The 16,731-nt window shown below is 46.0% G+C and overlaps 1 protein-coding gene and 1 non-coding gene across 2 annotated transcripts in view; both read right to left on the bottom strand.

Annotated features, from left to right (window-relative positions):
- The window catches only part of LOC124802715 (zinc finger and SCAN domain-containing protein 22-like), a 765,984-nt gene that overhangs the window by 619,226 nt on the left and 130,027 nt on the right, over window positions 1-16,731 (bottom strand). The gene's annotated exons all lie outside the window — the stretch shown is intronic.
- Window positions 8,683-8,757, bottom strand: Trnat-ugu. The gene has a single exon. It is a non-coding gene; the product is annotated as a tRNA-Thr (tRNA).

Genomic DNA, 16,731 nt, shown 5'->3' with positions numbered 1-16,731 from the left:
GGAGGATGTGTAAAGGCTTCCAAACTTATCGAAACGTAGTTGTCCTACACCAACGTGAATAACCGTCAAAACAGTGACGCAGTTCAACTCCACGAAAACCGGAAAGTGTCAAAAATGTGTGTGAAATCTGATGGGACTTAACTGCTAAGGTCATCAGTCCCTAAGCTTAATCACTACTTAACCTACATTAACCTAAGGACAAACACACACACACCTATGCCCGAGGGAGGTCTCGAACCTCCACCGGGATCAGCCGCACAGGCCATGACTGTAGCGCCTTAGCCGGCAGCGGTGGCCGTGCGGTTCTGGCGCTGCAGTCCGGAACCGCGGGACTGCTACGGTCGCAGGTTCGAATCTTGCCTCGGGCATGGGTGTGTGTGATGTCCTTAGGTTAGTTAGGTTTAAGTAGTTCTAAGTTCTAGGGGACTTATGACCTAAGATGTTGAGTCCCATAGTGCTCAGAGCCATTTTTTGTAGCGCCTTAGACCGAAATATGTCTTGTAATCTTGTCGACAAATAATGAATTCAGTTTTGTGAGAGGAAAAGGTATATTTTTGGTTGGTTCAACGGAGCGTATCTGCCCCGCCGGATTAGCCGAGCGGTCTAAGGGGACTGCAGTCATGGACTGTGCAGCTGGTCCCAGCGGAGGTTCAAGTCCTCCCTCGGGCATGGGTGTGCGTGTTTGTCCTTGGGATAATTTTGGTTAAGTAGTGTGTAAGCTTAGGGACTGATATCCTTAGTAGTTAAGTTCCATAAGATTTCACACACATTTGAACATTTGAAGCGTATGTCAATAATTGCAACTGACTAACGAAAAACTAAACAAACTGAGACGTGTCTTCCAAAATTAATGGTTGCTATCTCACTTTCCGTGAGAATTTACCTATACTTTAGTTAACTTTCATTGCTTCTCTCGTGTAGAGTATATAATTTGCTAGAACTTTTTATTATTTTCAAGGAAAGTTAAAAAAAAATGAAAAAACCTTTAAAGAACGCAGCCACACTTCGTAAATGTTTCCGCTATGTTTGACGTTAGCAAAGTTGTACTCAACGCCGAAAATGTATGAAAGATTACCGGATATCAATAAAAATGTTGCATTCTTCTCCAGAAATATCTAATGACCAGATGGCTTACGAGCCAGAATCACATCGTGCGGTACTGACAGTTTAGCTACACGAGCACCAGACTATGCAGACAGACAATCAAGCAGATCCAGTCATCTTATCAAGCCTTATGAATCGTTACAAGGCAATTATATGCCTTCTCATTGCTAGCACGAGCTGTAATGGAAATTCATAGCCTGCGAGGAAAGGCCCCGCGCGTTGCGTTCTCCGTTGACCTTCACGTCAGCCGACAACTTACCGCGAATATCTGCACGGGGGGGGGGGGGGGGGGGAGTGCGATGTCCGCTCCAAATAAGTCTGCCAATATTTCATCTTTCTAATGCTGGCGGACTGTGTGAACGTCACAAATCTAAATTGTATCCAACCGTTTTGTCCCGGTCCTGATTGCTGGCTGATAATTCAAGTCTAGATACATATCGCAGGGTACTCGGTGGAGAGGACATGTGCGCCGGTAGAGAGTGGACTGGTTGGGTAATCATGCGCACGAAAGGCAGTTAAACGGTCCAGTAAATTGCGTGTCTCCAAGCTTCATATTGTATCTGCGCTGAGCTGGCCAGATGGCAGCTGAGATAATGGTCTGCGACTGTTAGGCCGCGGTCCAACAGCACCCGCGCTTGAGCGATACACATTTCCATATATATGCGTGTATGACATTTAGAGGACTCCACATCAGTCCTCAGGATCTAAGGAAGGTATTTGCTGTATCTGTTAACAAGAAGAAAGAAAAAATTGTTCAGATTTACGATACTCTTAATAGCAATGAACTACAGACATTTCAATATACACATCAGGTGACAATGTGTCTCGCTGTTGCCTCATTAAGCAGCACGTTTCAAACGTTCCAGAAAGACACCAATGTAATGTACGGGAACAAATTCAGAATAGGAATTCACGTGGAGATATCCAATCCAACAGCGTTGTGGGCCATCTAAAATGAAGTAACTAACGAGTCTGTCTCTTTACTTACGTCTGTTGGACATCTCTATATGAAGACCAGTGCAGATTCGTTTCCAACACCGAGCTCAGTGAATGCGGAATTGTTTCCTAGGAGACGTGTAGCGTCGGGATATGTTCGCACTAAATAGGGGGTCTTCGGAAGGGTGTCTAATGACCACGCAATTGATGGAAAGGTAAATCACGCTCTTTCTTCCTTCCTTCTGAACGTGAAGCCCACGATTCTGCACTGGTTCTAGACTCCAAGGCAACATCTTCTCAAACCGACAAGGGCAAATATTTCGTATCTGGAAAATCCCAACAGCTCCGGCCACCTGGAAAAAGCCGACATTACATCACGGAATCGCACTGGAGACTGCTGTCGCCAAGTAGCCACACAAGGAAGTACCACGAAATTTGTGAAGATCCCGTTTTGATGAGATCTCGAATGACCCATTTGGTGTCCGTTCACAGCAGTACACGCTCCCTGAAATTCTGAAATTAGCAAGGATGAAAAGCAAGAAGAGAAAGGTTGCCTACAATTTGTCCAGGAAATATGCTGCCGCGTCAACAGTCGAGGTGATGAAAGGCAAGCAGTAGCTGAGGAAGTAGTGCAACAGAGTTTATTCCACCCAGATGTTATTAGATCTGTATATTAAGCAAGCAGTAAAAGAAAAGTGCGGATGATTTTTGCTGATGGCAATATAATTCTGTCAGATAGGCAAAGGACTTGAAAGATCTGTTGAACGGAATGGATAATGCTTTGAAAAGAGGCTATAAAACGAATATCAACAAAAGTAAAATTAGGGTATTGGAATGTTGTCGAGTGAAATCAGACAATACAGAGTGACTGGCAATAGGAAATAAGACACTAAAAGTAGTTGTACTCTCAAAGTACCTGACGAGAGAAGAAATGAAGAGGTTGTATAAAGCAGACGGGAAACAACAAGGAAAAAAAAGTTTCTGAAAAGCAGAAATGTATTAACATCAGATACAAGTGTAACTGTCAGAGGATCTTTTCTGAAGGAAATTTGTCTGTAGTGTATCCTTTTGCAGAAGTGGAAAGTGGATGGTACACAATTCAGGCAAGAAGAGAATAGAAGCTTTGAAATGTGTTGATACATAATAATGCAGAAGGTCAGAAAGCTAGATCGTATAATTAACAAATTGGTTCTAAATGAAACTTAGAAAGAAAAATATTTGTGACTTAATTTGTCGAAATGAAAAAATCGATTGACAGAACTATCCTGAGACATTTAGGTTGGTTCAAATAGCTCTGAGGACTATGGGACTTCACATCGGAGGTCATCAGTCCCCTAGAACTTAGAACTACTTAAACCTAACTAACCTAAGGGCACCACACACATCCATGCCCGAGGCAGGATTCGAACCTGCGATTGCAGCAGTAGCGCGGTTTCAGACTGAAGCGCCTAGAACCGCTCTAGACATCAAGGAATCGTCGATTGCTATTTTGTAAATGGCAGTGGAGGGAATTGGGGGACTTATGGATGGTAAAAATTGTAAAGGAAAACTAAGTCTTAAGACAGACGAAGAGGCCCGCACAGGACAGACTGGCGTGCACAGTTGCATGAAACTAGACTTCGTACTGAGAACCACACCAACGACGTGTATCAGGGTTCAGCATTTAATTTCTTTTCATTTCCACCATCTTGCAAGCTGTGGTCAGGCTCATTCTAAAAACCAGCAACATACATGCGATTTTAAGAGTAACTGTTGGGTTGGCTGAAGAGCCAACAGCGTGTTATTATTGGAGGCCGAAATGCACGCGTTTAGCTCACACAGGCTGACGTGAGGAGGGAAGGACTATACTGACGTGAGGTCTGGAACATGACAAGGAATTAGAATTCAGAAAGCGGACGTAGCTAGTTGATACTTAACTTTAATCCATTTATGATGAACGTCGCTCTTGACGATACATGATTCACAATATTATCTCTTCAGATTATAGTAACTGAATATGGCGCCTTGCTAGGTCGTAGCAAATGACGTAGCTGAAGGCTATGCTAAACGGTCGTCTCTGCAAATGAGAGCGTATCTAGTCAGTGAAACATCGCTAGCAAAGTCGGCTGTACAACTGGGGCGAGTGCTAGGGAATCTCTCTAGAATCACTGATAGTGGCGACGCGCGGGTCCGACGTACACTAACGGACCGCGGCCGATTTAAAGGCTACCACCTAGCAAGTGTGGTGTCTGGCGGTGACACCACAGTAACTGTCCCAAGAGATTCGCTAGAAGCGCTTAAAACCTTTAGAGCTCTCGATAGTCTAATGAATCTAAAGAAATAAAAGAGGAAAAGACAGTGGTTCTAGTCCGTCGCCTGATGCACCGTTACTTCACGCCTACTGAACCACAAGAAAAGATAGCTGCAGTGCGCTGACGGAGACGCTACGCTAGACGGCACCTTTTATCCGAGGTGAGCGTCGAGTGGCTGCCACTCCCTTCCTGCAGAGCAGTGGTCACAAATCGCGGACGGCGCTCATTTCCTGTCTGCGACGCCGCCAGCCGCGTCAGAGAAATAAATTGCTTCCTGAAGAGGCAGGCAGGCAGGAAGCGCCGTTGCCCGTCCTGCTGTGGAACCACCAGCAGGTGAGAATGGCCGACCTCTCTCATCGCATACAGCACAAGCCGGAGGTGGGTCGTGCCGCTCTCGTCGCATATCTGACGATATGATGCAACATCCAGATGCGAGGCCTAGTGACCAAAGAATTTAAACTCTGACATTCTGTTGTCGTAGCCAGTAGGAGAGAAGAAGAAGACACGATGTTTGCAAGAACAGACATAATGTCTGATGGGATAGCAGCAATCAGTGATTTATAATGTTACCTATAATCCGTCTTGATTGTGACGCAGCATGTGAAAGTTGCTGGATTTGGACGGGTTACTCCTGTAACTGAAATATCAGGTCTGAAGATGGTTCAGGATGAACCGAAACCGGTAATTTTGTATTAGCAGTAGAGCCAACACGGTGTTACGAGTGGAGGCCGAAATGGACGCGTTTTAGCTCACGCATGCTGGCGTGAGGAGGGAAGAACTATACTGACGTGAGGTCTGGAACATTACAAGGGATGAGAATTCAGAAAGCGGACGAAATTAGTTTGATACTAAACTTTAATCCATTCATGATGAACGTCGCTCTTGACGGTACATGATTCACAATATTATCTGTTCAGAAGACATTCTTGAAGATAGTCATTATAGTAACTGAGTATGGCGCCTTGCTAGGTCGTAGCAAATGACGTAGCTGAAGACTATGCTAAACTGTCGTCTCTGCAAATGAGAGCGTATGTAGACAGTGAACCATCGCTAGCAAAGTCGGCTGTACAACTGGGGCGAGTGCTAGGGAGTCTCTAGACTAGACCTGCCGTGTGGCGGCGCTCGGTCTGCAATCACTGATAGTGGTGACACGCGGGTCCGACGTATACTAACGGACCCCGGCCGATTTAAAGGCTACCACTAAGCAAGTGTGGTGTCTGGAGGTGACACCACAGTTCATATGAATAAAAAACAATTTTGCAGTCAAGATGGATTATACGTAACATTAACACACGATCTGTCACCACTTTTGTGACCTCTATGAAGAGTAGAGAAGATGACCATTGTCATATCCAGTAATATTTGTCTGTCTGTGACTGCAAAGTAACACTATCAAAGCTTTGATACTATTAAATATTCAAAGAATTTCTGGTGCGCATCTGTAAGACCATAACGTTTGTTACGGCCGGTTCGCTCATTGACCATCATCACGGTTAAAACTGAGCATCAGAAAGTGATGGTCAAAGACACACCGGCCGTAATAAACAGAACACGCTTACAACTGCAGACTGTTGTATTCCTTAAGCGCTGTACAGAATGTTTTCCAACGGCCTTGCCGCAGTGGTAACACCGGCTTCCGCCAGATTAGCGAAGTTAAACGCTATTGGGCTGGGCTAGCATTTGGATAGGTGGCCATCCGGTCTGCGAGCGCTGCTGGCAAGCGGAGTGCACTCAGTCCTTGTGAGGCAAACTGAGGAGCTACTTGACCGAGAAGTAGCGGCTCCAGTCTCGGACACTGACATACGGCCGGGAGAGCGGTATGCTGACCACATGCCCCTCCATATCCGCATCTAGTGACGCCTGTGGGCTGAGGATAACACGGCGGCCGGTCGGTACCGTCGGGTCTTCCAAGGCCTGTTCGGACGGAGTTTAGTTTTACTTTTACACAATGTTTCACAGTATTGCAATCTTGTAGAGGTGAGACTTCATAGATAGTTTTGGTATGGAGCCCGTGTCCGGAAATGTACCTTTTGGATGTAAAATAACTTCCAAGATCGTTTCACTTTCAGACCTCCCTTTTCACGGTAGCCTACACACTCAGTGCAGCTCTGATCTGTGTATCTTAGGAGCCCACGGCAAGGGAAATGTTTCTAGTACTTGTCCTTGGTTTTCTGCTACGTGACGAAGGACGTCCTCTTCAGTGTCAAGAGCCGGCCAGAGTGGACGAGTGGTTCTAGGCTCTTCAGTCTGGAACCACGCGACCGCTACGGTCGCAGGTTCCAATCCTGCCTCGGACATGGATGTGTGTGATGTCCTTAGGTTAGTTAGGTTTATGTAGTTCTAAGTTCTATGGGCCTGATGACCTCAGATGTTAAGTCCTATAGTGCTCAGAGCCATTTGAACCATTTCAATGTCATGAGTGCCGCGCGTCTGTTTGGAGCGCCACAGTCAACCCTTCTTTGCTGACCTTGAAGCCCATTTATAAACGACAAGAGCTGTGAAGTTTTCTGAACGGTGTTATTTCCTTGACTTTTTCATGATACTACAAAAAATATAGTAAGAGAAAAAGATAGTAAGAATCTGCAGAACGACCTGCAGAGAATTGATGAATGGTGCAGACTCTGGCAGTTGACCTTGAACGTAAATACATGTAACTTATTTCGCATACATAAGAAAAGAAATCCACTACTGTATAGCTACACTATTGATGACAAACAGCTGGAAACAGCGTCTGCCGTAAAATATCTAGGCGTAAATATCCAGAGCGACCTTAAGTGGAATGACCACATAAAACAGATAGTGGGAAAAGCAGACACCAGACTCAAACTCATCGGAAGAATCTTAAGGAAATGTCACTCATCCACGAAAGAAGTGGCTTATAAGACGCTTGTTCGCCCGATTCTTGAGTATTGTTCATCTATCTAGGATCCCTGTCTGGTAGGGCTGATAAAGGTGATAGAGAAGATCCAACGAAGAGCGGTGCTTTTCGTCACGGGATCGTTTATCTGGCGAGAGAGCGTTACGGAGATGCTAAACAAACTCCGCTGGCAGACGTTACAAGAGCTGCGTTGTGCATGACGGAGTGATTTACTGCTGAAATTTCGGGACAGCGCTTTTCAGGAGGAGTCAGACAGCGTATTACTTACCCCCACATACGTCTCGCGTATTGACGACGAGGAGAAAATTCGAGAAATTAGAGCCAATACAGAGGCTTAACGACAGTCATTGTTCCCACGCACAATTCGCATGTGGAACATGGTTGGTGGAATCAGATAGTGGTACCGAAAGCACCCTCGACCACACACCATTAAGTGGCTTGCGGAGTATGATGCAGATGTAGATGTAGATGAAAATTGCTGCCTAATAAAAAACTGTCCCTATCGTCAACAGGATAATGTATCTGCTTTCACTTCTTCTTCGTTTGGGTAGAGGCTTCAGCTCCAATCGCAGCGTCGTGTCACTGGCACTGACTTAATTTTCAGGCTATCGCTTTACTCAACTTTAATATTTTTCTCGCACGTTTCTGTTTGCATTTGAACAACTTTTTGCTTCTCATCTTCAATAAACGTCATTTCCTGATATCATTTCCCATGTTCCGCTTGTTCCGCTTGCGAATTAACAATGCGCACAAACTTGAACCGGGGAGAAAATGTAACTGTAGTCGCAGCGGTGTAAGAAGATTCCTGACAGCTCGCAGCGCTGTTGCCCGCTTTCAGCTGTAGAGTGCTGACGGCTGCAGGATAAAACAGTTGCCGTCTACAGAGCTGTGACAAAACTGAGGCGTTGCCATAGAAACGTTTACAGAATCGCATTACTCTGTTGGTTGGCGTAGGCCCACGAAGCTGCTGCGCCCGGCCCACTGCAGCTGTCAGGGGTCAACTTAACAGCGACTGCACTATATTTACGTGACGCAGTCAGTCAAATGGTTCAAATGGCTCTGAGCACTATGGGACTTAACATCTGAGGTCACCAGTCCCCTAGAACTTAGAACTACTTAAACCTAACCAACTTAAGGACATCACACACATCCATGCCCGAGGCAGGATTCGAACCTGCGACCGAAGCGGTTGTGCGGTTCCAGACTGAAGCGCCTAGAACCGCTCGGCCAGACTGGCCGGCCGCTGTTAGTCCCGGCAGAGTCTACGGTTTGCTTTGTCGAGTAATAGAGTAGGATAGCTGCGACTATGATGGCATCACCTGTGACTGTATATATGAAGACAGTAAATGTTCTCGAAAGATTAGAATACTGTTGATGACCGTGCAGCTTTTCCCTGAAATAAATGATGACTAACTGAAACCCTCAGCTGCGGACAGTTGTTGATATACCTCGATGTGGACAGCTGAAAACGTGTGCCCCGACCGGGACTCGAACCCGGGATCTCCTGCTTACATGGCAGACGCTCTGTCCATCTGAGCCACCGATGACACAGATGAATAGCGCGACTGCAGGGACTTATCCCTTGCACGCTTCGCGTGAGGCTCACATTCCCAACTGTCCACAATCGAGGTATATCAACAATACCTGTCGGCAGCTGAGGGTTTCAGTTAGTCATCATTTACGTGTGACTGTGTTTGCGCGTTTTTTTCCTGGACATTCTGGAGAGGACACTTGAAAATAGACATCTCCGCTGACGGGGCTTTGCTTACGAGGACGTGTTTAGGAGTGGAGGTGGCGACTGCAGCTTCATGTTTAGAGTTCTTTACCGCGCTGTGTGAATCCTCCGAGCACAGCGACTAGTAACTGCTTGCCATAGTGGAGCTTCCTACTGCTACTTCTCCTCCTCCTCCGTAACTTCCTCAGTTCCTCTCCTCCCTTCTGCGTCTCTACACCTGCCCTCCCCCGCACCGTCCTTGTTATTAATGTGCTTCACATACCGGTACGCTCTTTACCGAGAACGTATCTCCGAAATTTCCGGAGCTGACAGCGGCGATTATTTATAAAGGGAAGATCACGGCGGCTGCTGCGCGGCTCGAGGCACGTGCAATTTATTCCTCGCTGCGCTTTTAATCCGCGCACCTCATAACAACAGCCGTGGCCGCCGTGTCGTACCCGCCACACTATATATCAGTCTACCCCAGTCGCGGCCGCGGTCGTGCCAAACGCTTTTCCTTTTTTTTCCCGGGAAAAGGGCGCAACACGGCGAGCGTGGAATCCGGGATTACGTCGTGACGTGTGCGCTCTCGGCTTTCGTTGACCCCTCGGAATTCGGTAACATCGTCCCTTTTCACAGAAGCATCGTAGTATTAGGTTGGTGCGTAAGTTCGCAGCATTTTTGTTTTGCAAATTGATATTTCTGTTGCTAGCTTATTTATCGATTGTCATGTTTTATTTATAGTTTAATGTTGCTATTTGAGTTTCCATATTGTCATTTTGTCATCTGGAGGTAGTGAGAGGAACTGTGGACACTAGAAAATGGAGAGCCGGGTGGAGAAAACGGAACATTTCCTACGTACTTTTCTGTTTGAGTTCGTTAGAGGGGTGACAGCAGCTGAGGCAACCAGAAACATTTGCGACGTGTATGAGGATAATGCCACTGGACAGAGCACGGCAATAAAATGGGCTCCGCATTCTAATGAGCATAGTTTTGACATTAATGACTCTCCACGTTCAGGAAGACCTTCGGGAATTTGATGGAGATCGTTTAAACCGCATTAATCCACAATGATGCATGTCAGCGTTCTCGAAAACTGGCAAATGTGATGAACTTTGGTAATTCCCGAATCGTGCGACATTTGCACGCATTCAAGAAGCTTCAAAAGTCGGATGTAATGGTGCCGTATGCTCTACGCCAAAATTACAAAAATCAGCGGGTGATAATATATGCATTTCTGCTTGCTCATCGTCAGTCATCTCGTAAACAACACCGACCATTCCTACCTTGTATGCTTGCTGGTGACGAAAAATGGTGTCTCTATGCCAGTATATGGAAAAGGAAGGAATGGTTGAGCCCGAACAAAGCAGCAGCTAACCGTACAAAGACCTGCGTGCATCCACGAAATATAATCTTACACTTCTGGTGGAACAGCGAGGTGAGGTGTACTACTAATTGCTTCTCCGGGGTGTAACTATCACTACTGACATTTGTTGTCAAGAATGGAGACGCCTTGCAGACGCAATCTGTTGGGAAATGAAGACTCCTACGGCATCTGTTGGTCTTCTCCGGGGTGTAACTATCACTACTGACATTTGTTGTCAAGAATGGAGACGCCTTGCAGACGCAATCTGTTGGGAAATGAAGACTCCTACGGCATCTGTTGGTCTTCTGCCCTCCGCAGCGGATATATTTTAACTATAACTGTAAAATGGACGTGTGAAAATAAAGGGGTGTGTGAGCAGAAGTTTTACTGCGTCCTTGATTTCACTAGCGTGTAGCAACACAATCCAAGAACAACGACCGGGAAGAATGCGTGAAGTGACGCTACTCGACGGTAGCTCGCACCTGCATTCTGCTAGTTTGACAAAAACACTATACAGGAGTAGGTTTGGGAACTCATACCGCACGCACCTTATTCATTTGATCTTGCGCCCTCAGATTCTTGCCATTTCCCCTCTGTATCGAACAACCTTCAAGTTGGTAGAGCACTTGCCCACGAAAGGCAAAGGTCCCGAGTTCGAGTCTCGGTCGGGCACACAGTTTTAATCTGCCAGGAAGTTTCAACCTTCAAGTAATTTCCTTTCCAGTTGAAAATGCGCTCCGAACAGGGCTCGACGAGTTCTTCCCCTCAAAACCACGTGATTTCTCCAGTTGCCGAGTCGAAAAGTTGCCTAAGCATTGGCAGATTGTTGTAAACAGTGAAGGAGAACGTTTTATTAACGAATAATGTCTCTGTTAATTGTGTCTGTTGTGTTTTTTAGATTTATGCAAAAACGCAGAGTACTTGTGAGAGCTACTTGACAGCTCTTGATAGCACTGCCCAAAGAAATATCTTTCGAGAACGTGTCTTACCGACCTCTCAGAACAGATTAACGACCACTGTCTTGGTATCAGGGGTTACGTTAGTCAACATCCCACTCAGATGTACCCTGATTTCTATCAGGTTTCACTTCCCCGCTTCAAATAAATACTAGAAAAATTGAATAACGCATGAGTTGGAGTAGTATACGTCATCTACTGCCTCCACAAATGTATAAGCGTCTTGGCAGCATCCGAAATTCAATTCCCATAGACAAGTCACTCTGCTCTGCTAGATATCAATTAGAAGCTTTACGGCGATCTTTGCTGTGTCGGAGGTCGATGCTGGACCTTGCTTTTCCGTTTCCCCTTCGTGTCACTATCGTACACCGACTGAGCTGAGCGAGACACTTTCATATCACATACGAGAGAATGATGCTGTGCCTATGTACACTCTGTTTCGTTTCCAGTCTTAATCGTTTACTGCTGGTGCCCTGTCGGAATATTCGTTTCGTCCTTTCTACTAGGTAACGTTTATAAGCTGGACCCGGATTAATGCTCTGCCCTGCTACCCTATTAAATCAGAATAAATAAGGGTTCCCAGTCTTTGTTTGACCTGCGAAACAGAACTGTCGTTCTCATAGTACCAAAGTCAATAATTACAGCCCTATAGCTGTCTAACTACTTTTAGACAGATTCCGAGATCCGAACACTGGACCTAACAGTTCATACACCACCTCCGTCTGGTTCCTAGCAGCTCCTGCCGATAATCTCCACAACAACAAAAGAGGTATACAGTTCAAAGACAGATGATCAAGAGACAGAAACAGCACACCCCTTAAAAGTTTTCACAGTCAAGGCCATTCATCAAACGTTGCCTTTCAAACCATTTCTTTTGTGTGAGTTGTGAATCGCTAACGTAGTGCAAAGACATTCTGTATACTGGTTCTCAACTGCTAAGCATACCACAGTCTCTGACTGGCAGAGTGAAGTTATTTCAGTAATCGATCTCTTTAGATGTACAGTTCTTCATTGTCTAATCAGGTATCTGCGTGGCAGTGTTGGGTGGAAACACTAGACTGTTTCGTGTTTGTGGTCGTGTTGGATCGTATAGCTTTTGGGTGCTGCCATGAGGACGCTCTGTGTATTGAGTTACATTCAGATGGTCATTCCCATTCTGTAACGTACAAAAATTACGGTGAAGACGTGTCAACGCTGGTACAGTCTGGCGTAATACACCCTAAGCGAAAAAAAGGGAAAAAAATGCATTGCATAGGAATTACACCATCGGTAGAGGTGATGTACATTTACAGACAAAGAAATTATTACAATTTCAGAAAAATTGGATAATTTATTCAAGAAAAAAGAGCAAGTCAACAACGCGTTGGTCCACCTCTGGCCCTTCTTATGCAAGCAGTTATTCGGCTTGGAATTGAGTGAGTTGTAGTATGGCCTCCTGAAGGTTATCGTGGCAAATTCTGTCCAACTGGCGGGTTATATCGTCAACATCCTGAGCTGGCCACAGGACACTGCCAACGAAAAGGGTCCTGCTATGAAAATAAATGGCAGCCCACACCGTCACTTTCAGCTGCCGGGCCCTTTGGAAGGCGACAGTCTGGTTGGTATCTGACCGCTGTCTGAGGCGTCTCCAGACATGTCTTCCCAGGTCATCGAGGCGCAGATTCCAGGCCGAATGTTCCCGACACCTCCACAAAAGGTCTTGTCGGTGAACAGAAGTCAATGGTAGATGGCTATACCCGCCTTGAGCTCAGCCCCATTCCTGTGAGTCGGGTAGTAATGGTCTGTGTGGGTACCGAAGCATCAGTAGTAGGTCCGATCGATGACAATGATGAATCCAGGGGTCTGAGTGCCTTTCTGTCGTCTCTCTAGCTCGATTACTTCCTTCTCGACACTGTGTTTGGCCACGATTCACCCATCCCTGTCAACATCGTCAGATAGTTGCATCGCCCATATTCAAATTTAGAGCGATTCGCCGATTCCTCCGAACGACTTCTTTGGGCCCAGCCACAAGTCCTCTCTCAACTGTTGGGATATGTGTGTGTTTTTCACGCGCCTGCCTGTGATGCATAGTTACAGTCCATCTGAGTACAAGGAATGAAATTCGCAATGACTTCATGTCCTGGTATCGACATTTACGATGTTAGTATCCCTGACAGCTGCGTAGTGAAACTGCACTGGAGCGTCACACATTCATCCACCGGCTACCAAAGCCTATAATTTTACATTTTCCGCCGATAGCTGTATGAATATCAATTGGTGGCTAATTTGCATAACTTTTTCATGGTGCTTTTGTTTATTTTTTCTTGTCTTAGACTTTATTTTCAATATAGTCATCGAAGTATTAGCACTAACAAGGATGAGCTAGAAACGAGATTGAGAAGATGGAGAGAAGCATTGGATGACACAGAGATGAAAATCAATACGAAAAAACTGTAATATTCGCGTTGAAGCGCCTTCCTGTTCTTTTTTTTTTGTTTTTTTTTTTGTTTTGTTTTTACGTGTTATTGGTGGAAGCTGTTAGGTGCCAGGAGGGGCCCGGTAGGAACTCTAAGCGCTGTATATACAATAGTTCAGCCAACTATTCGGATCTCTGAATCTTTCTGAAAGTAGTTGGACTGCTACAGTGCTTTGATTACTCACGTTGGAGTTGTTGTTGTTGTTGTGGTTTGTTTTCAGTCCTGAGACTGGTTTGATGCAGCTTTCCATGCTACTCTATCCTCTGCAAGATTCTTCATCTCCCAGTACCTACTGCAGCCTACATCCTTCTGAACCGGCTTAGTGTATTCATCTCTTGGTCTCCCTCTACGATTTTTACCCTCCAAGCTGCCCTCCAGTACTAAATTGGTGATCCCTTGATGCTTCAGAACATGTCCTACCAACCGATCCCTTCTTCTAGTCAAGTTGTGCCACAAACTCCTCTTCTCCCCAATTCTATTCAATACCTCCTCATTAGTTATGTGATCTACCCATCAAATCTTCAGCATTCTTCTGTAGCACCACATTTCGAAAGCTTCTATTCTCTTCTTGTCTAAAGTATTTATCGTCCACGTTTCACTTCCATACATGGCTACACTCCAGGATACACTTTCAGGAACGACTTCCTAACACTAAAATCAATACTCGATGTTAACAAATTTCTCTTCTTCAGAAACGCTTTCCTTGCCATTGCCAGTCTACATTTTATATCCTCTCTACTTCGACCATCATCAGTTATTTTGCTCCCCAAATAGCAAAATTCATTTACTACTTTAAGTGTCTCATTTCCTAATCTAATTCCCTTAGCATCACCCGACTTAATTCGACTACATTCCATTATCCTCGTTTTGCTTTTGTTGATGTTCATCTTATATCCTCCGTTCAACTCCTCTTCCAAGTCCTTTGCTGTTTCAGACAGAATTACAACGTCATCGGCGAACCTCAAAGTTTATTCTCCATGGATTTTAATACCTACTCCGAACTTTTCTTTTGTTTCCTTTACTGCTTGCTCAATATACAGATTGAATAGCATCGGGGAGAGGCTACAACCCGTCTCACTCCCTTCCCAACCACTGCTTCCCGTTCATGTCCCTCGACTTTCTATAACTGCCATCTGGTTTCTGTACAAATTGTAAACAGCCTTTCACTCCCTGTATTTTACCCCTGCCACCTTCAGAATTTGAAAGAGGGTATTCCAGTCGACATTGTCAAAAGCTTTCTCTAAGTCTACAAATGCTAGAAACGTATGTTGGCCTTTCCTTAATCTTTCTTCTGAGATAAGTCGTAGGGTCAGTATTGCCTCACGTGTTCCAAGATTTCTACGGCATCCAAACTGATGTTACCCGAGGTCGGCTTCTACCAGTTTTTCGATTCGTCTGTAAAGAATTCGCGTTAGTATATTGCAGCTGTGACTTATTAAACTGATAGTTCGGTAATTTTCACATCTGTCAACACCTGCTTTCTGTGGGATTGGAATTATTATATTCTTCTTGAAGTCTGAGGGAATTTCGCCTGTCTCATACATCTTGCTCACCAGATGGTAGAGTTTTGTCAGGACTGGCTCTCCCAAGGCCGTCAGGAGTAGTGAGAAGTTTAACCCTATCTCGCAGGTCAATGCGGGTCTGGCAACCGTTATTTAGACTGATTCCATTCGGGTTCGCCATCCTTTTAAATCCGCGGAGAAGTATGTCTAGCGTATCGCGTGGTTTCGGGCCGCGGATGGGACTGTGTCGTCGCGCGTTACGCCACGGAAGCCAGGAGCTCCGAGGTAAGCACAAAATGAATGTTTCAAACGGTAGCAATGTAGTATACACCGAGCCGTGCTGTCACGTGTGCACGCGGCTCTTTACGTTGTTGTTCGCGCCAGGCCTCGGGCAGCGGAGCTTCGGCCGGCCGATGGAGACTATCGAGGCGTGAAGGCCAGCGAGCGAGGCGAGCAGGTGGCACACCCCGCGCCCTACGCCCAGCGCCCTAGCGGGCCGTATGGGCCCTGGCTGCCTGGCTGCGCGTGGGACCGCCGAGCAGGGAGAGCAGCGCGTGTGGGAGACGAGACTTCTGGCTACCGGTGCGGCGAGCTGTTGCCCGGAAACGGGGGCGGCCTCATTCCGGATCGCCTCCGATGTCGCGGAAACGTCGGCGCCGCCTCGTGCATTAAGGTTGGCTTAATAGAAAGGAGAGTGAGACGCTGCTCCCTGTGTTATTCAGTCAGTACACTGAGTATCCTCTAAAGCGAACCAATAAGACATCTGGAAAGCGAATTATGCACTGAAGCGCCAGAGAAACTGGTATAGGCATGAGTATTCAAGTATAGAACTATGTATATAGGCAGAATACGGCGCTGCGGTCGTCAACAAGTGTCTGAAGCCTTTGTTAGATCAGATACTGCTGCTACAATGGCAGGTTATCAAGATTTAAGTGAGTTTAAATGTGGTATTGTAGTCAGCGCACGAGTGATGCCACACAGCATCTCCGAGGTAGCGATGAAGTGGGAATTTTCCCGTAAGACTATTTCACGAGTGTACCGTGAATATCAAGAATTCGGTAAAACGTCAAGTCTCCGACATTGCTGCGGCCGGAGACAGGTCCTGCATGAACGGGACCTACGACGACTGAAGAGAATCGTTGAACGTGAGAGAAGTGCAACCCTTCTGCAAATTGCTGCAGATTTCAATGCTGGGCAATGAACAAGTGTCAGCGTGCGAACCATTCAACGAAAGATCATCGATGTAGACTATCGGAGCCGACGGCCCTCTCTTGTACCCTTGATGACTGCACGACACAAATCTTTATGTCTCGCATGGGCCCGTCAACACCGAAATTGCACTGTTGATGACTGGATACATATTGCATAGTGAGACGAGTCTCGTTGAAAATTGTGTCGAGCGGATAGACGTGTACGGGTATGCAGACAGCCTCATGAATCCATGGACCCTGTAAGCAGGGCACTGTTGAAGCTCCTGGAGGCTCTGTAGTGATGTGCAGCGCGTGCCGTTGGAGTGATGTGGGACACC

The sequence above is a fragment of the Schistocerca piceifrons genome, chromosome 6 (assembly GCF_021461385.2).
Source record: "Schistocerca piceifrons isolate TAMUIC-IGC-003096 chromosome 6, iqSchPice1.1, whole genome shotgun sequence".
Classification (NCBI taxonomy): Eukaryota; Metazoa; Arthropoda; class Insecta; order Orthoptera; family Acrididae; genus Schistocerca; species Schistocerca piceifrons.
The sequence above is the reverse complement of the archived record's forward strand: the minus strand, read 5'-3'. Positions and strand labels throughout refer to the sequence as shown.